General features: G+C 59.4%; 1 protein-coding gene and 1 long non-coding RNA gene across 4 annotated transcripts in view; both read left to right on the plus strand.

Moving 5' to 3' along the window:
* Positions 1 to 21,464, plus strand: part of CBFA2T3 (CBFA2/RUNX1 partner transcriptional co-repressor 3) — a 79,990-nt gene that overhangs the window by 23,025 nt on the left and 35,501 nt on the right. The window contains exon 1 of one of the 3 annotated variants that reach the window (XM_081806222.1): positions 9,202 to 9,367. The exons of the other annotated variants lie outside the window; for them this stretch is intronic. The gene's annotated coding sequence lies outside the window, so the exon portion shown is untranslated. Of the gene's footprint in view, positions 1 to 9,201; positions 9,368 to 21,464 lie in introns of those variants that run through there. 3 annotated transcript variants of the gene reach the window in all.
* On the plus strand, positions 9,457 to 18,216 carry LOC145717501 (uncharacterized). Its single transcript, XR_014140734.1, has 2 exons — positions 9,457 to 13,644; positions 14,336 to 18,216. It is a non-coding gene; the product is annotated as an uncharacterized LOC145717501 (long non-coding RNA).

The following is a 21,464-nucleotide window of genomic DNA, read 5'->3' on the forward strand; positions in this document are numbered from 1 at the left end:
TCCTGGGTCTCCCCGGCCCCCCCACCCTATGCACCCCCGTGCAAGTCCTGGGTCTCCCCGGGCCCTGGTTTCCTCAGCTGCAAAAACATGGAGCATAACCTGTCACAGTGGTGGTTCCAAGGTTTGAACGAGAGGGAGTTTGAAAAGCACCCATCACGGCCCCTGACCAGGCGGGAGGGGGCAGATGGGGGTCCTGCGTGGGAGAGCCTGTTCTGGGCCCAGCCTGGGACGGGGATTTTAGCTGCCTGGCTCTGCACACACAGTAATTAGTGATTTCGCTGGAGAGCCTGTCTGCACAACTTTCTCACCGTGACTGTCGCCCCGAGTCTTTATTTGGCGTTCCTAACCAAAGCTTCAGCACAGATTAAAAAAACAAATGACCAGGAATACAACGATGCTGGAGGCCTGTGCCTGGACTCTGGGACTCCGAGGTGCCCTGAGCCGGCTTGGGGGCGCCCCAGGGGGGTCGGGGCCAGGTCTGTCGGGGTCTGTCCAGGCACGGCCAGTGCCCACACCCCTTACCTGCCCACATCCTCGCCCCTCTTCTGTGCACGACCTCTGGCTCCGCGCCACCGGCCCCCGCCACCCCCATCCACGGCCCCCCTGGGCCGCTGTGCAGGAGGACAGAGGACGGGGGTGCAGTCTTTGGAGCAGCCCTCACCAGAAGGGACAGGGGATGCCATGCAAATGCTCCGGTCCCTGGCCTCTCGGCAGGTTGTCTCTGAGGGCTCTTTTGCAGATCTCACCTGGTGCCCAGAGGACAAAGCTTCAGTGGCCCTGGGGGGACGGGCTGTTTTTGTGCCTTCCTTCCATTCCCCTGCCCAGGACCCCCTGGCAGCACGTCCCAGCCGTCTGCCGGCCTCATCCGAGTCCTCCTCTGGGGGAGGAAGACAGTGCCAGCCACTCATTCGGCCCCTGCCCCTAGACCGGGCATTTCACCCCCTGGAGCCCGTGTCCCATTCTCAGAATCCAGGTGGGGGTTTAGCTTCCCCCTGCCCGTCTACCCACCTGCCCACCTGCGTGGCTGGTCCCCTCTGCAGGGCTGGTCTGAGCACAGAGGGCAACCTGCCTGTGAATGGCTCGTGACATGCCTCGGGTCCCTCTTTCACAGTTGTGGCCTCAAGCCACCCAGAGTCACCTGGGGGGAAAGGGCGTCAATGATTGCATGATGCAGGATGCTGGGCTGACCAGCCCTTCCAACCCCATCTTAGGGGAAGGAGTCCGGGTAGCGCCTGGCTGACCCCAAAGGGAGAAACCAGTGATGGGAATCCTGTATTTATTTAAAGTTTCATTATTTTGCTCACCATAGACTTTTTGTCAGACACTGTAATATTTTTAAAATCAGGTTAAAATGTGATTTATCTTGAACACTGAGTTTTTTGGTGCCGCCTTAAATTTTGGGCCTGAGCATTGGCCACCAGTCCCGATCCTGCTTGTACAAGTGTTTGAGGTGCTCCTGGTGCGTGGTCAAGTTGGGAGTGATCGATAAGCCACCGTGGCCCTTAGAGAGCTGAGATGAGGAAAGACCCTCTGGAAAGGAAGGCAAATAATTAGACTGCTTTCGGTTGCAAGAAACAGAAATTTTGGCTAAAACCAGCCTGAACGTTAAGGAAATTGACTATTGAACTAGCAAGTGCAGGAGTACGTGGGTTTCAGGGTCCTCAAGGTGGTAGCCACGGGCAGTGGAAGGTCCAAGTCACCTGGAGACGCCACGGGCTGGGAGAGGACGGGGCAGTTTCTCACGCGGGAGCCAGGCAGAGCTTTGGATCACGTGTTCACGGCAGGGCAGAGCTGATCACCGACAAGGGAACGAGCCTCTTTGTGGACCTGCATATGGGGGTGGGGGGGACTGGCCAGGTAGGGGCTGGGAGGGGCTGCAGCAGGGAGGGAGGGATCCCTGACCCCCATGGGGGTTGTGCTTGTGAGTAGGGAGAGGGGGATAATGGTGGGGTGGGGCAGTGGGCCCAAGGCCCAGGCAGGCAGGGTTCCTCATGGAGACCCTGAGAAATCTTTTCGAAGGTGGGCCCTGGGTGCACAGAGGGAGGCGCCTTCCCTCCCTGAGCCCCTGACGCAGCCTGCTTCCCCGCTCGATGGCGCAGTGTGCCCCCTGCCCAGCCTGCCGCTGCAGACCTCATGCCAGGTGGACAGGAAGATCCCCCAGCCCACCCCTCTGCCTTCCTGCTCTGTCTCTGCCTGGGGCTCCGAGTGGAGCTTCCCTTGGCAGGAGGGGCCATTCCTGGATTAGAGTTGAGCCGGTCTTGGGTGAGGGGCCAGGGGAGAAAGCCAGAAGATGCTCCTGGGGGCGGGAGGCTTCCTGTCTGGAGCCCCAACTCCGTCTGCTTTAGGGTTCTTTCCCTGTGTGGACAACACAGCCCCAGAATCTGGTGTCCACTCAGCCACAGCCGATGGCCCGGCGCCGACCTGTTTCCCAGCATCCCTCAAGGGGCCACTGCCTCTCACTTCCCAAAAAAGGCCCACGTGTCCCTGGCTGGGCCCAGCCCTGATACCCCACCTGCGCCTTCTTGCTTCAGAAAACACATCATTTTGCAATTCTGGCAGTTTTCAGTCTTCGCTCGCGACAAGATTGAAGAAGGACTGTGGACCGGTCAGCTGACTAAGTCATTTTATGGCCGGTCACCATGTGGCTCAGGCACTGAACTGTCCCGAGGAGGCCACAGTGCTGTCTCGGGAGAGCAGAGGCCTTTCGTCCGGATCTATTTATTTATGTGATTGGGGTTTCTTAGGCTTTCGCCTGAGAACTCATGACAGGAACAGGATTAATGTCTCATCCTGCCTTCTCCTGGCCCTAAGTGGTATGCACGCACCAATATACAGACCATTCTTTCTGAAACCTGTATTTCCGATCGAAATTTACTGTTTTCATTTACTAATTCTCCAAATGTATAATGAATTCACATCGTTTGTATTAGTTGCATACCGATAAGAATTATAATGACAATCCAGTCCAGAAGACAAACAATGCTTAACACAGGAAATTATTTAAACCTTGATATTCCACGGACCTAGTTCTGTAGGATAGGAAAGTAAACCATTTTCAAACTGAAAAGATATTAGGAAAGAGCTGTGTGGGGTGGGATGGACTCGTATAAACTGAGAGCAAAAGGGGCTGTCGGGAAGGGGGGCTGCCCTTCATTATATGTGCACCATGTCTGAAGCATCTCTTGCAGCTCTTCTTTAGCCTGCGGGGGCTTTTTCTTTTTAAATTAATACAATTTATTATTTAGAGTGGTTTCAGGTTTGCAGAAAAACAGCATGGAGCATGAGAGCTCCCAAATACCGGGTGGGCTCTCCTATGATTAATATCTTTCACTGGCCTGATGCCCTGGTTACAATTACTGAGCCAATATCCACACATCATTAGCAACTAAAGCCCATAGTTTACCTTGGGCTCCGCTCTTGGTGGTGGATGTTCTGTGGGTTCAGACAAATGTACAATGACGTGTATCTACCATCCCAGCATCATACAGACCAGTTTCTCTGCCCTAAACCCTTCGGTGCTGTGCCCACACCTCCCTCCCCAACCTTGGTAACCAATGATGGTTTTACCAGTCCATAGTCTTGCCTTTCCCAGATGTCACAGGGCCGGAATCACACCACACACTTTTCCGATGGTTTCTTTCCCTCGGTGGTGTGCATTAAAGCTTCTTCCAGATCTTTCCATGGCGTGGCAGCTCCTTTCTGTTTAGCGCTGAGTAATATCCCCCATTGTCTGGATGGACCACAGTGTGTCTGTGCATTGCTGAAGGACGATTTCATTTCTTCCAAGTTTTGACTATTTTGAACAAAGCTGCCAAAAACATCCATGTGCAGGTTTCTGTGTGGATGTAAGTCTCTAACACGTCCGGGTAAATACCGGGGAGCATGAATATTGGATCATATGGTAAGAACATGTTTCGTTTTGTAGGAAACTGCCAAACTGCCTTCCAAAGTGTCTGTACCGTGCTGCCTTCCCCCACGGCAGCTGGTGCTCCTGCCTCCGCCGGTCCCGGTCCTTGTCCGCGCGGGGGGCGGTCAGTGCCCGCGGCTTTGGCCGTTGGAATGGCTGGGTCGTGGTATCTCACTGCTGTTCTCATGTGTTTCCCTGGTGCCGTATGATGGGGAGCATCTGTTCACATGCTTATTTGTCATCTGTATATCTTCTTCGGTGAGGTGTCTGTTCAGGTATTTTGCCCATGTTTTAATCGGGCTGTTTGTTTTCTTCTTGTTGAGATTTAAGCTCCTTGTACATGTTGGATAGCAGTCCTTTGTCAGATGTGATTTTACAGCTATTTTCTCCCGGTCCGTGGCTTGTCCTCTCATCCTCTCGACAATGTCTTCCACAGAGCAGACGTTTCTCATGTCAATGAAGTCCCGCTGATCCAATTTTTCTTTCATGGATTGTGCTTTTGCTGTTGTGTTTAAAAGTTCTTTGTTACAGCTGGGGAGCTGTGTGAAAATTCAGTTGCTAAAGAAGCGTTTGCGTATTTTAAACGGGTAATGGTGGGGGCGCCTGGGTGGCTCAGTCAGTGAAGCGTCTGCCTTGGGCTCAAGTTGTGATCCTGGAGTCCCAGGATCGAGCCCCGCATCGGGCTCCCTGCTCAGCGGGGAGTCTGCTTGTCTCTCTGCTCCTCCCCCTGCTCATGCTCTCTCTCTCTCTCACTCTTTCTCAAATAAAATCTTTAAAAAACTTTTTGAAAAATGGGTAATGGTGGCTATCAAACTGCTATGGTGTCTAGTGCACCCACCACCTTTTTATTTTAAAAAGTCCATGTTTACGGTACGTCAGATTTTATACTCCTGGCAGTTATTTAAATTTCTGTTCGATTCTTTGATAGAAGCATGTTTAAGGTGGTCCCGAGTTGCTCAGAATTATTTTTAAAGACCAGTGGGTCTGCAGTGGCTGATGGCCTGGACTCCCAGGTTAGGCTGACCTGGTGGGACCCCAGCTCTGGCAAAGACATTCAAGAACCCAAGCTCTCTGGGCCCTGGGTGTCCCTTTCAGGCAAACGGGGCTGGTGGCAAGACCCACCTCCCAGGCTGGTGGTGAGGGCCCTGAGGACCTGGCAGGTGAAGCTCGGGGTACCTGGCCAGGGCCCTGTATGGCAGCTCCCACTGGGTGTCAGAGTGAAGGGGCTGTATTGCATGGTTCAGGGGGGCCTTTGGCAAGTGCAGGTGACCCCTGAACCACACGGGTTTGAAATGTGCGGGTCTACTTATGCACAGTTTTTTTTTTATAAATACAGTATAGTTCTGTAAATGTATTTTGTCTTCCTTTTGACTTTCTGAATAATATTTCCTTTCCTCCAGTGGACTGTGCTTTAAGAACGTGGTAGACAATGTGTATAACATACAGGATATGGGGGCGCCTGGGTGGCTCAGTTGGTTGGGAGACTGCCTTCGGCTCAGGTCATGATCCTGGAGTCCCGGGATCGAGTCCCGCATCGGGATCCCTGCTCAGCGGGGAGTCTGCTTCTCCCTCTGACCCTCCTCCCTCTCATGCTCTCTGTCTCTCATTCTCTCTCTCGCAAATAAATAAAATCTTAAAAAAAAAAAATACAGGATATGTGTTCACTGACTGTTTATGTGATGAGTAAGGCTCTGGTCAGCCGTACACTATTATCAAAGTTTTTGGAAAGTCAGATGTTATACGTGGATTTTCGACTTCACCAGGGGTGGGGGGGTTGAGCCAAACCCCCACGTTGTTCAAGGGTCAACTGCACGTATCAGGTGTATCTTTGTCAGAGCCCAGAGCTGCAGGCTGTGGGGCGGAGAGAAAATCAGTGTGGGGGCAGCCTGCGCAGAAGCGCTAGGGACGGCAGGTGGAGAGGCCTGGATGTGAGAGGTTGTTTTCCTAAGTGGCAGCAAGCACAGGGCCCCAAAGTGAGCACCCAAGCACAAGTCAGAGAACCTGGGTGCTGGCCCCAGCGTTGCCGCTATGAGCCCTTGGGCAGAACACAGTCCCTCTCCGTGGGTGTGCGCCGGGAAACGAGATGCTGGTGGAGCGCTCTCTTCACTTGGGGGCGGGGGCTCAATGCCACGAGGAAGGGGAGGTGGTCCCTCTTCTGTGAGCTGGACTCCTGCCTCTGCAGACTCTGCACAGGGATGCCCCAATCCCCACCCCACTCTCCCCGCTGCTGTCCCCCTGCTCTGTACCCCTCCGCCCAGCACTTCCAGTGTGGCGCCTTGCCTTGGCACTGACTTGCCCATGATCTGGTCTCCTGGGAGTGAGTGGCCAGACTGCATGCGTCTCTTGGGCAGGGATGGGATTCTTTTCCTTAAATGTCACCTCACAGTGCCCAGAAGTTGTGCCCGAGCCATTTCCGGTGTTAGAAACCAGTCCATGGGAGGCAACAGCGAGACCATATGGCTGAGAGGTAGTGTGGGTATCCAGCCTCCACCCGTGTGGGCCCGTGTGGCTGTGGACAAGTCAGGCAAACTGTCAGAGCCTCAGTCCCTCCGCCTGTAAAACGGGGGTCCGGGAGCACCCACCTGGCAGATGGCTGGGAATTATCTGGGAAAATGCCAAGACAGAGCTCAGCCCAGGGCCTGCCCCTGGCGAACCCCCGCAGTGTCTACGCTCACCGTGGCCCTGATGTCCTCGTCTGACCTGCTTACACCCCACGCAGAAGCCCTGCCTCCGTGGCTCCGTCCCCCCCTTCAGCCACAGTTGGCCCAGGCCAGGAGGAGGGAGCCTTCCGGGCTGGGTCTCTGAAGAGCGCAGGTTTGGGATCTCTTGCGTCTCCAGTGGTTTCCAGCCCCTGGCTTCACCCAGTGACGCTGCAGTCAGTAACTTAACACACGTCTGTGGGGAGTCTGGTTCAGCAACCCCCAGCCCAGGCTTCCGCCAGCATTCTGCGTGACTGTGGGTGTTGTGTCCGGGTGAGGCTGGCTTCTGGGCGTCTGCTGACTGCCCACCTGCGCCCCTTCTCTAGAGGCATCTTAGAATGACAAGGGGGAGCTGTTCTGCTTTCTTAGGGACACATAAAGGAATGTGCATCTTTTTTTTTTTTTAAAGATTTTATTTATTTATTCATGAGAGACAGAGAGAGAGAGAGACACAGAGGCAGAGGGAGAAGCAGGCTCCCCGTGGAGCAGGGAGCCCGATGCGGGACTCGATCCCAGGACCCCGGGATCATGACCTGAGCCGAAGGCAGACGCTTAACCGACTGAGCCACCCAGGCGTCCCAAGGAATGTGCATCTTAAAATCAATGCTGTCTCAGGGTCCGTGACATAAAGGAGCCGCTACCGGTAAATACCAGTGTGTAAAGTCTGGGACCTTCCGCAGCACGCCGGCTGCCTTTAGATCCACATTCTTCTGTGAAATGGGCTCAGGACCTTCTGCTTTTCCACAGGACTGGACTGAGTCCACATTTAAGCACATGCTGAAAACAAGGGGAGCAGAGATGCCAGATACTCATGTTATCGTTAAATCATTCACCACACCCCCTCTTACTGCTCCAAGGACAGAGGCCCAGGAGGTCAAGGGTGACCCGGCTGACTAGACCCCGCCACAGTGCCCCAGGGGTCGGCCACAGGAGGATGGGGCAGAGGCAGTCCCCCTTCTCCTCGAGCCCTCATTCTGTGCCTCCGCGGGCTCCCTCTACCTGGTTCAGCTCTGCGGGGCAGTGCTCAGTCAAGGAGAGGTCAAGGGTTGGGGAGAAACAGGCCTGTGAAGCTAGTGCAAGGAGGAGGGGGCATTTTTTGGCACATTGCTGCATTTTATACTTGGGAATTAGGGACCTTGGACCTTCACATGCAGATTTATGCCAAATCAGATGCAAATCAGGGCGCTGCTCTTCCCAAGTTCTGGCCCTCTGTCTGCCAAGAAGACCCTGACCCTAGGACCCCAGCAAGTCTCAGAAATAAAGTGTGTGTGGGTTGGGGGAAGAAGGAAAGAAAAAGGCACTGATTTACTACAATGTACTCACCAGGCAAATGCATCAGATTCTCCACAAAGTACTTTAAGGAAAGAGGCAAAATGGGTTGGGGGTAGGGAGCTAGGGCGAGGGCTGCAGTCGGGGAAGAGAGGTGGGGGCAGAGAGGCTGGGGCTGCGGCTTGGGGCATTTCTGCAGACATTAAAAGAATGATATGCAAATAAATGCAAAGCACATGCAAATGCCCCCAGGCGGCGTGGCCAGGGAACTGGAGACCCTGCGCCCCCAGCATTTTTGCCTGGGTTAATGCGGGGAGGGGGCGCGCGGGGCGCACGGGGCCCGGAGCGCGCAGCGGGGGGAGGGCGCCCCCTGCCGGCCGAGCGCAGAGGCGGCCCCGAGCCCCTTCCCGCCCCGCGCGGCTGGCTGGCAGGGAGGGGGGGGCGCGGCGCCCGGAGGAGGGGCGCCTGCTGCTCGCCTCCCGCCCGGACGCCAGACGCGCGTCTCCTAAAACTGCGAGGCCGGCGGTCGCCGACTGCTGCGAGGTGGGTGTGCGCGGCGGCGCGCTCAGCTCCAGGCCCCACCCGCCCGCCCAGGGCGCGGCCTGCGGAGCCGGTGAGGGTGGGCGCGGGCGCAGCGAGGGGCGCGCCACGCACAGCACCCGCGTCCCTGCACGACACCCACGCTGCTACCCTTAAGGCACCCCGCGCTCCCGCACGCTCAGCGGGCACTACCCCTTCCCCTACAGAGAAGCGCGCATTCCCCTCCACGGCACCCCTAGTTCCGCCCCCCACCACCGCACTGCGCCCCGCCACACCGCACCCCGCGCTCCCGCATACACACCCCGCTCACACTCGCACCCGTGCCGCCGGCCGAGTTCGCAGGGCGCGCCCCGGGCTCCGCGGCCGCCCCACTGGCGGAGTCGGCGGGGGCGGCTGTCGGCCTTGAGTGGCGGCGGGCGGAGCCCCTCTCCCGCGCCGGCCCCGCACCGAGCCCGGGCCCCTCGCCCGCCGCCGGCGCCCCGGGGCGGAGCCGAGCGCGATGGGCGCCGGGCGGGAGGCAGGTGGCGCGGCGGCGGCGGCGGCGGCGGCGGGGGGCAGGAGGCGGGGGCGGAGCGCGCGGGGCGGGGGCCGCGGGGCCCCGTGAGACGCTCCGGCGAGCGCGCGGCAGCCCGAGCCCGGCGCCCGCGAGTCAAAGGCGCGGCGGCTGGACCGGCGCGGCCACGGAGGCCCGGAGACCGCCCGGGGCGGTGTGCGCGCTTTGTTCCCGCGCGGGCGGGCGGAGCGAGCGGCGGGAGCCGAGCCTGGGCATGGCCCAGGCGGCCGCCCCGCGCGCCCCGGCCCCGCGGCGCGCCTGAGCCCCGGTGCCGCGCGGTGCGACAGCCGCGGGATCGCCCCCAAGTTACGGAAGCGGGGACCGAGTTCCAAGGAGAAGCCACTTCAAGAGCCGGGGCGCGAGAGTGCGGTCTCCTCCCACCCGCCGGACCTCCGGACCGTAAGTGCCCCGTGCGTCCCGCGCGCCGCCGTCGCTGTCACCCCGACTCCGCCCGCGGCTGCAGTCTGGGGGGTCTCGTTGCAGCCGCACCGAGCGTGCGGGCCGCCCCGGGCGCCCCCTCCCCACTTTGGAAAGTTGGAGCCCGCGGCGGGGTGGGGCCAGCCCAGTCAGTGCCCACCCACTTCGGTCCCTCCACCCCACCCCCATGAGCTGAGCTTGACCTGCCGGGGGTGTGGTCAAACCTAACGTGGGAACTGCGTGCGGAAGGTGGGGTGTCCCGCAGGCTCCCCGTCTGGCGCCTGAGCTTCCTGACAAAAGGCCCCGGTCCAGGGGACAGGGGACCGGGAGGGGGCGCAGAGAATGGCCCCAGGAGAGATGGCAGGGGCAGAACTCCCCCTATGCCTCCTGTCTTGTTTCAGTCCCTAGCCCTGCCCCCCAGGCAAGGGCCGGTAGGCCGCTGGGCAGCGCGGTTAAGCGGTGTTGGGGTGAAGTCCGCCCAGAGACGGGAGGTGGGGGCTGCCCCACTCCGCGTGTGTGTGGACGGCGGGGGCTTCAGCGACCCTCCCTGGAGTCCTAACAGCCTGCGGTGCCTGGGGCGCAGCCCTCTGGCAGCGACTATGCTCACACCCGTTGGGAACCGTCCATCTGCGTGTTGGGCAGGCCTGGAGCCAGGCTGTGGGAACGGCTCCGAGGGAGGTGTGAGCCGACGTGGAGGGACAGATGGCTGGAAATTCAGCCCTAGACGGGCTTACGTGGAGCAGAAGGCAGCGGGGCTGGTGGCAAACCACACTCTGAGCTGCGAGGCTCCGAACACACAGCCCCAGGCTGTCCCTCCTTCCGGCCCCTGGGAACTGTGTGTGTGCGCTGGGCCCCGCAGCCACAGAGGGGTGGGCAGACCCCTGTAAGTGTGGACACACGGCCCCCAGAAGGATAACTGCATTCCCCGCATTTGAACCTTGGCTGTCAGACTGTTGGCCTGTTCCAGAGACTAGGGAGAAAAATATTTCCTTTGAGAACAGACAAGACCCTATCCTCCTGCGTGAGGTGGTCTGAAGAACCGTGAGGCCCAGGTATCCGGCCCCGTGGCCAGAATGCTGCCTCACGGTGCCCCCCCAGGCATGCGTTTCCTCTCCTGGCCCCAGACCCAGGAGGTTCCCAGGGTGGCCCCTCAGCACCAGGGCTGTCCAGAGACAGCAGGGCAGCTAGTCCGTGCCCCAGCTTTGCTCTTGCAAGTTGCCGCACGGTTTGAGAAACTTTTTGGGGTTGGAACCCGGAGGGGAGGGGTGGGCCGGGCTGAGAGGACCATAGGTGGCTCCCAGCAAGGGCAGGGGCAGGAGGGCCCCGTCCACAGTTCCCGGGCACGTTTGCAGAGAGCTGGCGCTGTGACGGGCATTTGCCCCACCCCCCTTGTGTCCTCTGGATGGGGGAAGCCAGGAGACTGGTGCGGCCGGGGAGGCAGTGGGCTCTGCTGTGCGGCCAGCAAGCTGGTACCCAGAGAGCCACACTGGCCGGTGTGCCGCCCCACGGCCCGCAACACTGGAAGGGGAAAGGGAAGCAGAAAGGCTTGAGCAGTAGGAACAGATGTGGTGCTCCGTGCTCTCCAAGAGCTAGACAGATGCAGGGCGGGAGGAAGAGAAGATCAGGATAGGGCCAGTTTTCTGGTGGAATCCGGCTTTCTCTGGAAGTGCCTGGGTCTCCGGGTGACTGGGGAGAAGGAACGGGCCTGCGGGTGCTCCTGGCTATTCACAAGGCCAGCACAGCTGGGGAGCTGAGGGATTTCGGCTGGACATCTCCCCGCAGGACACTCTGGGGTTGCCCCCCCCTTCGGGCCTGGAGCTCCTCCTCTGTCACCGGGTTATTCGCGTAATTGAGTTACCACCTCCAGGAAATCTCTGATTTGGCCCCACATATTTTCATTTCTGCATGACTGGAGGAAATTAATTTTCCTTCCTACGCAAGGATCTGGAGACGCAGACGGCAGCCGGGGCCACTAATCCACAAGATACAAGCCCGCAGGGCTGCCCGCACCACAGGCCACGGCTCCAGCCCCGGGTGGGGTCTGGGCGAGGCCTTTCCCTGCCACCTTCTGGAACTGTCACGGTGCCGTCGGCTGGCCTTCCCCACCCCTGCTGCCCCGTCAGTGGGTTGAGTCTGGGACTGTCTGATTCATCCTCAGCCTCCCACGGCGCCACGGTGTGCAGGATGGCTGTGGAAGTCAGTGGATCCCAGTTCCTTTTCTGAGTCGTTGTATGTCTGTGTGCACACACGTGTGTTCGGAATCCCAAACGTGGAAGAGGCTGCGCGGCCCGTGTCCCCGACACATGGCAGAGAGCTGGCATGCAGTAGGTGCTTAATTAGTGCCGCTTCCGAGGAGGGGACTGGCATTTGGGGGGGCAGCTGTGTCCTGCCCGCCGCACCACTCTCCCCTGCGAGGGCACCTGGTCCTGCTGAGCGGCCCCCGGGGGCAGCGCTGCCCTCAGCACTCACGGAGTCAGTAAGACAACCGGCAAGTGTGCTGGAACTTAATCTCACGACGCCCAGAGAGCTGCAGGCCCGTCAGGCCCACGAGGGGAGCCCACGTGTGCCCGTGAGCCGCCGCTCCTTCCCCGCATGGCGCCTCCGGCCGACAGCGCCTGTCCAGCCCCCGTCAGCTGGCCTCCCCGTGCCCCGGCCCTCGTCCCTGGCCCGACTGCCAGCGCTCCTCCCATACCTGCGGGGACTGGGAGCTGAGAGCTGGGCGCTGACAAGTGGTTAATGTCCCAGGTGTTAGAGCCGCACCTGGACAGGCACATGGGGCACAGTGGTGACAGCCGTCAGCATGGTGCCACCTGGAGTCAGAGTTTCCCCGGGCTCAGGGATGGGGAGGAGGAGCACCTCTACCCTGTCTGGGTCATGGAAGCCCAGGGGCAGCCCTCTCCGCCCACCCTGGGACCCGGGGGGGACAGGAGCTGGGAGGGGACATTGTCATCTGAGATCCTTTAGAAGCCACTGGACGCTGTGTGTCTGCTAGTAGGCCAGAGGATGCAAGCACAGTGACGTGTAGCCGGTGTCACCTCCCAGGCCTGGGGGTGGAGGAGGGGGTGTCCGGGACCCTGTGAGGGTCCATGCAAGACTGAGGTCTCGCCAAGATTGCACTGAACTGGAGAGAACCGGGCCCGGAAGGTGTTTATCTTCCGCTGCTCGTCCACTGGGCAGGTCAGGGGGGAAGCCCCGCACTGTGGGGGGCAGGGGCAGAACAGTACCGAAGCAGGAACCCCCAAAGCCCACACTCGGGGCCCGCAGGCCGGGCCGGGCTATGCTTCCTCTCGTAACCTCATGACAAGCCTGCCGGTGGGCACCCTTGCTGTCCCACTTTCCAGGCGGGGACGCCGAGGCCCGGAGAGGCTCACCAGAGGCAGGCAGGCAGGCGCCCCACCGAGCTGCTTCTGTGACCGAGGGTGGACAGGCCCCTGGAGCTTTCCAGAGTTGTGTGTGTGGTGTCCGTCCCTTCACTGCACACAGTGTGGCCATCCAGAGGGACGGAGTGGGGCCGCTGCGACTGGAGGGGCAGGAGGAGCCTGGAAACTCGGGATTGGTGGATGTCCGTTTGGGGTGCAGCCTTTGGGGCCAGGGCTAACTGGGGGCCGTTCAGAGAGGTTGACCAAGGCTCCTTCTCTGGACCGCGTCCCGGGCAGACTGGGCGGGCACCGTGCTGTGGGTTCCCAGAAGCCAGTCACCCGCTGGACAGTCCTTTGTCCTTGCAGCTCTCGGGCTGCCTGAGAGGACTGTTTGAGATGGCGAGCCACACCTCCAAATCCTTTCCTGGGGTCATGACCCCAGACTTCTGGGCAAACAAGCAGGTCTGGTTCTATGTCCAAGGTTCCCCCAAGGCTGGGACCCCCTTCATGTGGGGCTTGGATAAGACTGTGCAGAAGGCAGGGGCTGCAGGAGGTGGCCCGGCCCCCAAGTGCTTTGGAGGACTGCCTTTAGCCAGGAACACAAATGCAAGCAAGGTCTTTGGTGTCTGGAGACACATTCCTGGAGTGGAAACTGCCCTTATAGCATCAGTGGAAAGACCCAGGCCGAGGCCTGGCATGCGGGATGGAAACTCATGATGTAACAGTGATAAATAATTGGTTCCTGGTTCCCACTTATGAGCGCACAGCTCGACCTGGGGCGTGGGGCAGACGGCTGAGCTGGAGCCTCAGACGTGCGAGAAGACGCTTCCTACCCACGCTGTTTGCAGCACGAAAACAGAAGTGAAGACTTCTGCTTTTTGTAATTCCTGGGACCTCACGGTGAGCCAGATGTCACTGGGAAGGAAAACAAAGATGCACTTGGCCGTAATACGGAAGATGTGTCTTCCTGCTCTGCTGTCCACCCACATGCTCTCAGCTGTACACCGCCGGGAGCCCGGGGTGCCCCGAGGCTGGGAGCCTGGCGGACGTGGCAGGGAGGTTTGGGGAGGATTCCAGGCACAGGCGCATTCGTCTGTCTACTGGGGCAGAGAAAAGTCTTTGGGGGGGGCAGGGCAGAAGGAGACCGGGGCTGGTGGGGAGGGTGCTTTGTGAGCTCCATGGCCCTGAACACAGCTCACAAGGACATCCTCGCTGTCTGGTCCTGACCTGGGAGCGCCCGGGAAAGCCAGGCTGAGGCAGCGGGAGGGATGGGCAGCACGCCGGCTTCTCTGAGTCCTACTGCTTGGCCTGCAATCCCAGCTCCCCTCCCAGTGGCTGTGTGGCATCAGCAAATCTCTCACCCTCTCTGTCTCCAGTTTCAAATGCAAAGCGCAGTCCCAGGGCCCCCTCCCCCTTCAGATGGTGCCGAGGTGTGTGGGGCACGGGGTCTGTCCTTGCTGATCACTGGCCTGTGGACGTGGCTATCACATTCCTGCTCTGGGGGGTACCCGTTGCCATCCTGGGGTTGGCTGGTGAGTGTGGGGATCTGGTAGCTCTGTGGAGGGTGAACCCTTGTTTCTCTCCTTCCCAGGCAGCCCTGTGCAGGTGCTTACTGGTCCTGCCACACAGCCCAGGCCCCACGCTGCTGACCCCCTTCCCCACGTATGGGGACACCAGCCCTGTTCCCCTTCCATTTCATGGAGGGGACACTGAAGCTGAGACCATCATGTTCCGTGGCTACTTGGTGACAGAGGTGGGCTTCCAACCCATGGGAACCCAGGGCACCTGACTCTGGAGCCCCTGTGTCTCTGCCCTCCAGGGTCGCCAAACAGCTGGGGTCCTTGGGAACCCGGGGCCCCCACTTCTTCCTTCGGCCGCCCCCTGCAGCCCTGCACAGCCTCAGCAGCCCAGCCTGGACCCTTTCCTGCTGTCCTCCCCTGCGCCCGAGAAGTCAGAACAGGACTGCCGGCCCTGGGCCGAGGGCACCGTTCCGCGTCCGTTTGGCTGTGTCCGGGGTGGAAAGAAGAGGAGGCATGTGCGCTGCTGATAGAGTGCATGTCCACGGCGGGCATAGCCACGGGTCCCGCCGGTGGCCCTTCTGCCGTCCTAGAGACCGTGTCCTTCCGAGCATCTGGGGCTGGTCTGGGCCACTCACTCCTCACGGGCTGCTGGGCTGGCCCCGCCGGGCTCTGGTCTGCAGGCAGGGAGCAGGATGGACGCCGTCCAGCTGTGGGGTGGCCATCTGGTGTGACCCCCCTCCGGTCACGCCCCTCTGAGCTTCCATGTCCTGTCCGGGGGCGCCCACCTCCGAGCCGCTGGGGCGTCCTGTGGAGGCTGCTTGCTCCTGCCTTTTCCACGGGAAGCGCGCCCTCTTGTGGCGGCTCAGGGTGGGGGTGGGGGTCTGGACTGAGACCCTCTCCACCCGCCTGTGGTCTGATTGGGTGTGGAGAGTCCTGTCACCAAGATGTGGCCTCTCTGGGTGCCTCACGGAAGTTTGGAGTTTCATCTGCTTATTCCGTGTGATGTGAGTTAGAGGGTCTGGGCCCCGGAGGCCGCATCCTGCGGGAGGTGCTCTAGGGCAGCTCCTTTGAAGGAAGCGTTGGCTCACACCAGCCTTGGTGGGCCCGGAGCTGTGCCCAGCACCCACGAGCAAAGCAGACCCGGCCACGACACAAGGTGGCCATGTGTGACAATTTAGATTGTGGCCATGTTAAAAAAAAAAGAAAGAAAAGGGAAAACAGTGCAATTTTCGTCATATGTCTTATTGAACCGAAAGGACCCAAAATGTTGTCTTTTCACTCTGCAATTGGTTTTTTAAATTGTTGAGACCTTTTTTTTTTTTTTTTAGAGACTTTGAAGTTCTGTATGCGTTTTGCATGCTGGGCATCTCAACTCTGGCCAGCCACGTCGGCCAGCTCGTGGCGGCCATGTCAGACGGGACAGGGCAGAGGGCAGAGGGAATTCCCAGACGACCCGCACATGAGGGCAGGCTGAGGTGGCACTGTGCAGCGTGACGCTGGGGACAGCCCCACGGAAGTGTCAGGCAGCAGAGGGGGGAGGGAAGGGCTCCAGGCAGGGGGAGGCTGGCTGTGGAGCCAGATGGCAGGACCCTGGACGCAGAGAGGACTCTGGCTTTTGTCCCTGGAGCCCCCTGAGCCTGGCTGGCTGGGGCGGGGGCTGGTCAGATTTGCATTTTGAGAAGGCCGTCCAGGGCAGAACATGGGGAGACACAGGGAGGCAGCGTCCAGACACAGGGCTCTGTGGGGCGGGGGTCAGGGTTGGACTGCTGGGGGAGGCGTCCAGGGCGATGCTGAGTCCTGGTCAGTCTCCAGACAGCGTATGTGTCCAGGAGAAGCTGCACCTGCCACCCTTGCCCTGTGCGTCTCACCTGGAGCTCCCAGCGTCAGCCCGGAGGCCCCTTCTGTCCCGCAGTCCGAGTGTCGGTGGGAACGTGGCAGCCCAGGGTGCTTCTTTCCTAAAAAGGCACACTTCAACCACCTACACGTCCCTCTTTGCCTCGTGAGGAAGGGTGGAGGGCCCTGTACATGGGGGGGGTGTCCAGCCCGAAGGGGAGTAGCTCACTCCGTGGACCTGGAGTCCTTGTGTGTGTGAGCGTGTGAATGAGTGTATTATGTGTGTGTACAGGTCTGAAAACCAGGCCTGAAGGAAGTGTGACCTCTGACCTGGCTAGCCAGAGAGCGGTTGCTCTGGGGCACTCATGGGGAGCCCAAGGGCTGGCCTCTGTGTCCAGAGTGACCGCCACAGCAGTGCACGGCAGCATCTGGCCCCCAGCTGGCCTTTCCCGCCCAAGGGCACTGCAGCCCCTGAGAACTGTGTATAAAGTGTCCCCAGACTCAATGGGACCACCTCACAAGTCCCAATATGCCAGCCCCAGCCAGGACCCCACAAACTGGAGACCCAAGTCAGCACCCAGTAAGAGGGCTAGCAGAGGACTCAGAGATGGGACTTTATCCCCAGGACACCTGTCACCACACACCTACATGGACTGTCCCCAAGATGCCTGTCACTACACATCTACATGGACCATTTCAGGACACCTGTCACTATAATACATCTACATGGACTCTGCCGGGATTTGTCATTAGCATCCATACGGACTGTCCCAGGACACCTGTCACTACCATCTACTTGGACTGTCCCAGGACACCTGTCACTACCATCTACATGGACTGTCCCAGGACACCTGTCACTACCATCTACATGGACTGTCCCAGGACACCTGTCACTACACATCTACATGGACTGTCCCAGGACTCCTGTCATTACACATCCAATGGACTGTCCCAGGATGCCTGTCACTATCATCTACATGGACTGTCCCAGGATGCCTGTCACCATCATCTACATGGACTCTCCCAGGACGCCTTTGACTACCATCTACGTGGCCTGCCCCAGGATGCCTATCATTGCTCATCTGCATGGACTGTCCCAGGACGCCTGTCACCACCATCTACATGGACGTCCCAGGACGCCTATCATTGCACATCTACACAGACCGTCCCAGGATGCCTATCATTGCTCATCTGCATGGACTGTCCCAGGACGCCTGTCACCACCATCTACATGGACTGACCCAGGACACCTGTCACTACACATCCAATGGACTGTCCTAGGATACTTGTCACTACCATCTACATGGTCTGTCCCAGGACACCTGTCACCACCATCTACATGGACTGTCCCAGGACACCTGTCACTATCATCTACATGGACTGTCCCAGGACACCTGTCATTGCTCATCTACATGGACTGCCCCAAGATGCCTGTCATTGCTCATCTCTATGGACTGGCCCAGGATGCCTGTCACTACCATCTACATGGACTGTCCCAGGACACCTGTCACTACACATCCAATGGACTATCCCAGGATACTTGTCACTACCATCTGCATGGACTGTCCCAGGACGCCTGTCACCACCATCTACATGGCCTGCCCCAGGATGCCTATCATTGCTCATCTTTATGGACTGTCCCAGGACGCCTGTCGCTACCATCTACATGGACTGTCCCAGGACGCCTGTCACCACCATCTACATGGACTGTCCCAGGACGCCTGTCACTACCATCTACATGGACTGTCCCAGGACGCCTATCATTGCTCATCTACACAGACTGTCCCAGGATGCCTGTCACACACATTTACATGGACTGTCCCAGGACGCCTGTCACTACCATCTACATGGACTGACCCAGGACACCTGTCACTACACATCCAATGGACTGTCGCAGGATACTTGTCACTACCATCTACATGGACTGTCCCAGGACGCCTGTCACCACCATCTACATGGACTGTCCCAGGACACCTGTCACTACCATCTACATGGACTGCCCCAAGATGCCTGTCATTGCACATCTCTATGGACTGTCCCAGGACACCTATCAGCATATCTGTATGGACTGTCCCAGGATGCCTGTCACCACACTGGCCACACACTAGTCCTCACTCGGCATATTGTGTGGCCTGGTCCTTCAGGCTCTTCTCTATCCATGTGAAACCTCCTTTTCTGCATTTCAGCAATCCTGGTAGTTAAATACCTGGTCGAGGGACCCAGCAGAGCACCTGGCCCTGTCTGGGGTAGGCACAATTTCTCTTTCTAAGTCAAGGTCATAGTTTGTACAGTGTCGGGCTTTGAGGTTGAGGACACAGGTCAGGGGGTGGCTGTGAACTGGACTTGACCTCACTCTAACATGTGTTTGGAGGGCTTTGTATCTGATTCTAAAAGGGGCTTAGACCCCTGAAGATGCTAGCTGGACCCCTTCCCTGTCTGGTAACCCTCACATCACAAAGGCCTTCAGCCCAATGAGACCCCCTGGGGCATGGCTACATATATGGGGTGTAGGGAACATAGAGGTAGAGGCCCCCATGTCACCAGCCTACCCAGGCCTGGCCTCTATTCTCCTCGTTCTCAATACCTGCAGCCCCAGGGGAGAGCCAGAGTTGGGGTCAGCAAGGTCACCACCCTACTTGCCCACTTGTAGGGATGGGTCCCTCAGGTCAACAAGGACGCAGAGCCTGGGAGGAGGGAGGCTGTGGTCCTTCCACATTTGAGGTGCTGGCAGGTCAGGCCGTGGCCACCAAGGAAGGAAGGTCCACCTGGCCCCTGTCACATACCCATGACCCTCACACTCAGCTCAGGCTCCTGACCGTGTGCTAGCAGCAGTGTAGATGGGCTGCTGGAAGGAGGAAGTGGGGACGTCACATCCTGCCTGGCCTCAGTCTCCCCAGTAGGTTTTTTTTTTAAATTGGTGTGGTAAAATACACAGGACATAAAATTAACCACCTTCACCATTTCTCAGGGTCAGTTCAGGGGCATTGAATACATTCACATTGTTGTGCAACCACCACACCATCCCCTTCTAGAACTTTCTCATCTCCCCTAACTGGAGCTCCATCCATCCCCAGTGCCGCTGCCCACCGCCCCATCCGTTTCTGTCTCTATGGATCTGACTCTTCTGGGGACCTTGTGTAAGTGGAATCTCACAGTGTTGGTCTTTCTGAGACGGGCTGACCTCACTCAGCATCGTGCCCTCCAGGTCCACCCACGCTGTGGCAGGTGTCCAAATAGCCTTCCTTGTGATACTTCACCGCGTGGATGGACCACATTTCTTTTCCCATTCCTCTGCCGATGGACCCTTGAGCTGCTTCCATCCTTTGGCTGTCGTGAGGAATGCTGGTGAACATGGGGGTGCAGACATCTCTTTGAGACCCCACTTTCCCTTCTCTTGTCCGTACACCTAAGTGGGATTTCTGGATCTTACTTAATGTTGCAGGAGCTGCTGTACCACACCTCCATGGCCCTCAGCACAACCATCACCACCGTCTAGCTCCCAAACACAGTCGTCCCCCCAAAGAGACCCTGTCCCCACTAGGATTCACTGCCACCCCCGCGTCCAGCCCCGATGACCACAAATCTGCTCCCATCTCAGTGGACTGGGTCGTGCGCCCTGTGGCCTCCGTGGCTAGCTATTCTCCCCTGTGCTTGGGGTTTGCTCATGTGGTCACCTCTGTCACACGTCCCTCCTCACAGAACCAACAGTGCTGACCGCCGGGTAGACACACCTTGTGCGCCCCTCCCAGCGCACGGGCTTCGGGTGGCTTCTCCCTCTTGCTGTGGCGGGTCCTGTGCTGTGTCGTTCGTGGGCCTGTCTTGTGGGGCGTGTGCCTTCAGGTCTCTGGGGGGCACACTGAGGAGAGGGATGGCTGGGCCACGTGGCCGCACACGGCTAACCCCTCCACTGGATTCTGAGGGACGAATTTGTAAGAAGAGCTGTTGGAACAGGGCGGCCCGTCAGCGGGCACCCTCTCGCCGCAGTCCCCAGCTCCACCGTCTCCCCACCCCGAGCTCTGCTCTCCAGCCGGGACTAGGGCCGTGAGCCTCGTGAGCTTGGAGGCCACACAGGGAGGCAGCCTGGGGTCAGCTGGGGCGTGTGTCTTCAGCCAAACTCCCTCCTATGCCATTTCTCGGGGAGGCCCCTGCAGAAGGACCGGTGGACCTTCTGCTCCCCCAGCCGGTCTGGACACAGGGCGGAATCTGAACCCCCAGGTCCTGGCCAGGGTGCACGGTTAACTCCTCCCCAGTTCTCCAAATCAGAAGACAGGGAGCTCTCGTGTGCCGCAGAAATCCAGTCCCTCCTTCCTGCCCTGACCTCCCACGACGGGGTTGGCATGCGGCCTCCAGGGGGCCCCCCGACTCACGCACACCCAGGAAACTGACCCCGGCGGGCGTCGCTGCTCCCGGGTGGCCTGGAGCCACGTGGCACGGTGCTGGGACGCATCATCAGTTAGAACACCAGGGTTAGGTGGTGCTTGCTCGTTGCTTTGACAAGTCACAATTGAGCACCTACTGTGTGCTGGGCACTGGTCCAGAGTCAAGCAGACAGACTGCTCCCCGCGTGGGCTGCTACTCTCTGGAGGGAGACAGACAATAAATGAAAGAGACAGGGATGTTTTCTCCTCCAGGGGCTCCAGGGAGGGCCTCTGGCTGGGCGGAGGTTGCTGTCTGGGCCAGGTCAGGCTTCTCTGGTGGAGGGGCATTCGGTGGAGGCCAGCATGGGGACTGACATAGGGCTCAGCCAGCACAAAGGCCCTGAGGCAGGAGCATGCCCAGCACATGTGAGGACCAGCCAGGGGGACTCGTGGGTGGAGCTGTGCACAGGAGGGGGACAGGAGGGGACAGAGCCTGGTGAGGGAGCTGCCCTGTGGGCACGGAGGGCTTTGGCCGGTCAGAGGTGGCTTTAATACTGAGGCGTGAAAACAGCCTGTGTCCCGTGAGCCCGGCTCTGTGCTGGAGCACGTACAGGAGGTCCTGTGGCCCCGTGGGGTTCTGCCTGAGTCCCCACCCTCGGGACCACGCCGCAGAGGTCATTTTGTTCCTGAGGAAGATCCCGACACGGAGATGCACCTTCCGGCCCGCAGGCCTCCTGGCCCACGTGGCTTGTGGGCCCAACAGGGACCCTTCGGCTTAACCAACCTCTCCGTGGGGCCCCCCCGGACCAGTCCTGCCGGTCCTTCCTAAATAAAACTCTTTGGCCGACCACAGGCCGCCGGCCTTGACGCACGGCAAACCCCTGCTCGGAATGTTTCCCAGGGCTTGGCCCCTTGCCCGCAGTGCGGCCGGAGGACGCGGTGGGGGGGCTTGCTTGTCCCTGAAACCAGCACGGCCACGGGCAGACTGATGTTCGGAGAGCAGCCGCCC

The sequence above is a fragment of the Leptonychotes weddellii genome, chromosome 16, assembly GCF_054177405.1.
Source record: "Leptonychotes weddellii isolate Sample4059 chromosome 16, ASM5417740v2, whole genome shotgun sequence".
Taxonomy (NCBI): domain Eukaryota; kingdom Metazoa; phylum Chordata; class Mammalia; order Carnivora; family Phocidae; genus Leptonychotes; species Leptonychotes weddellii.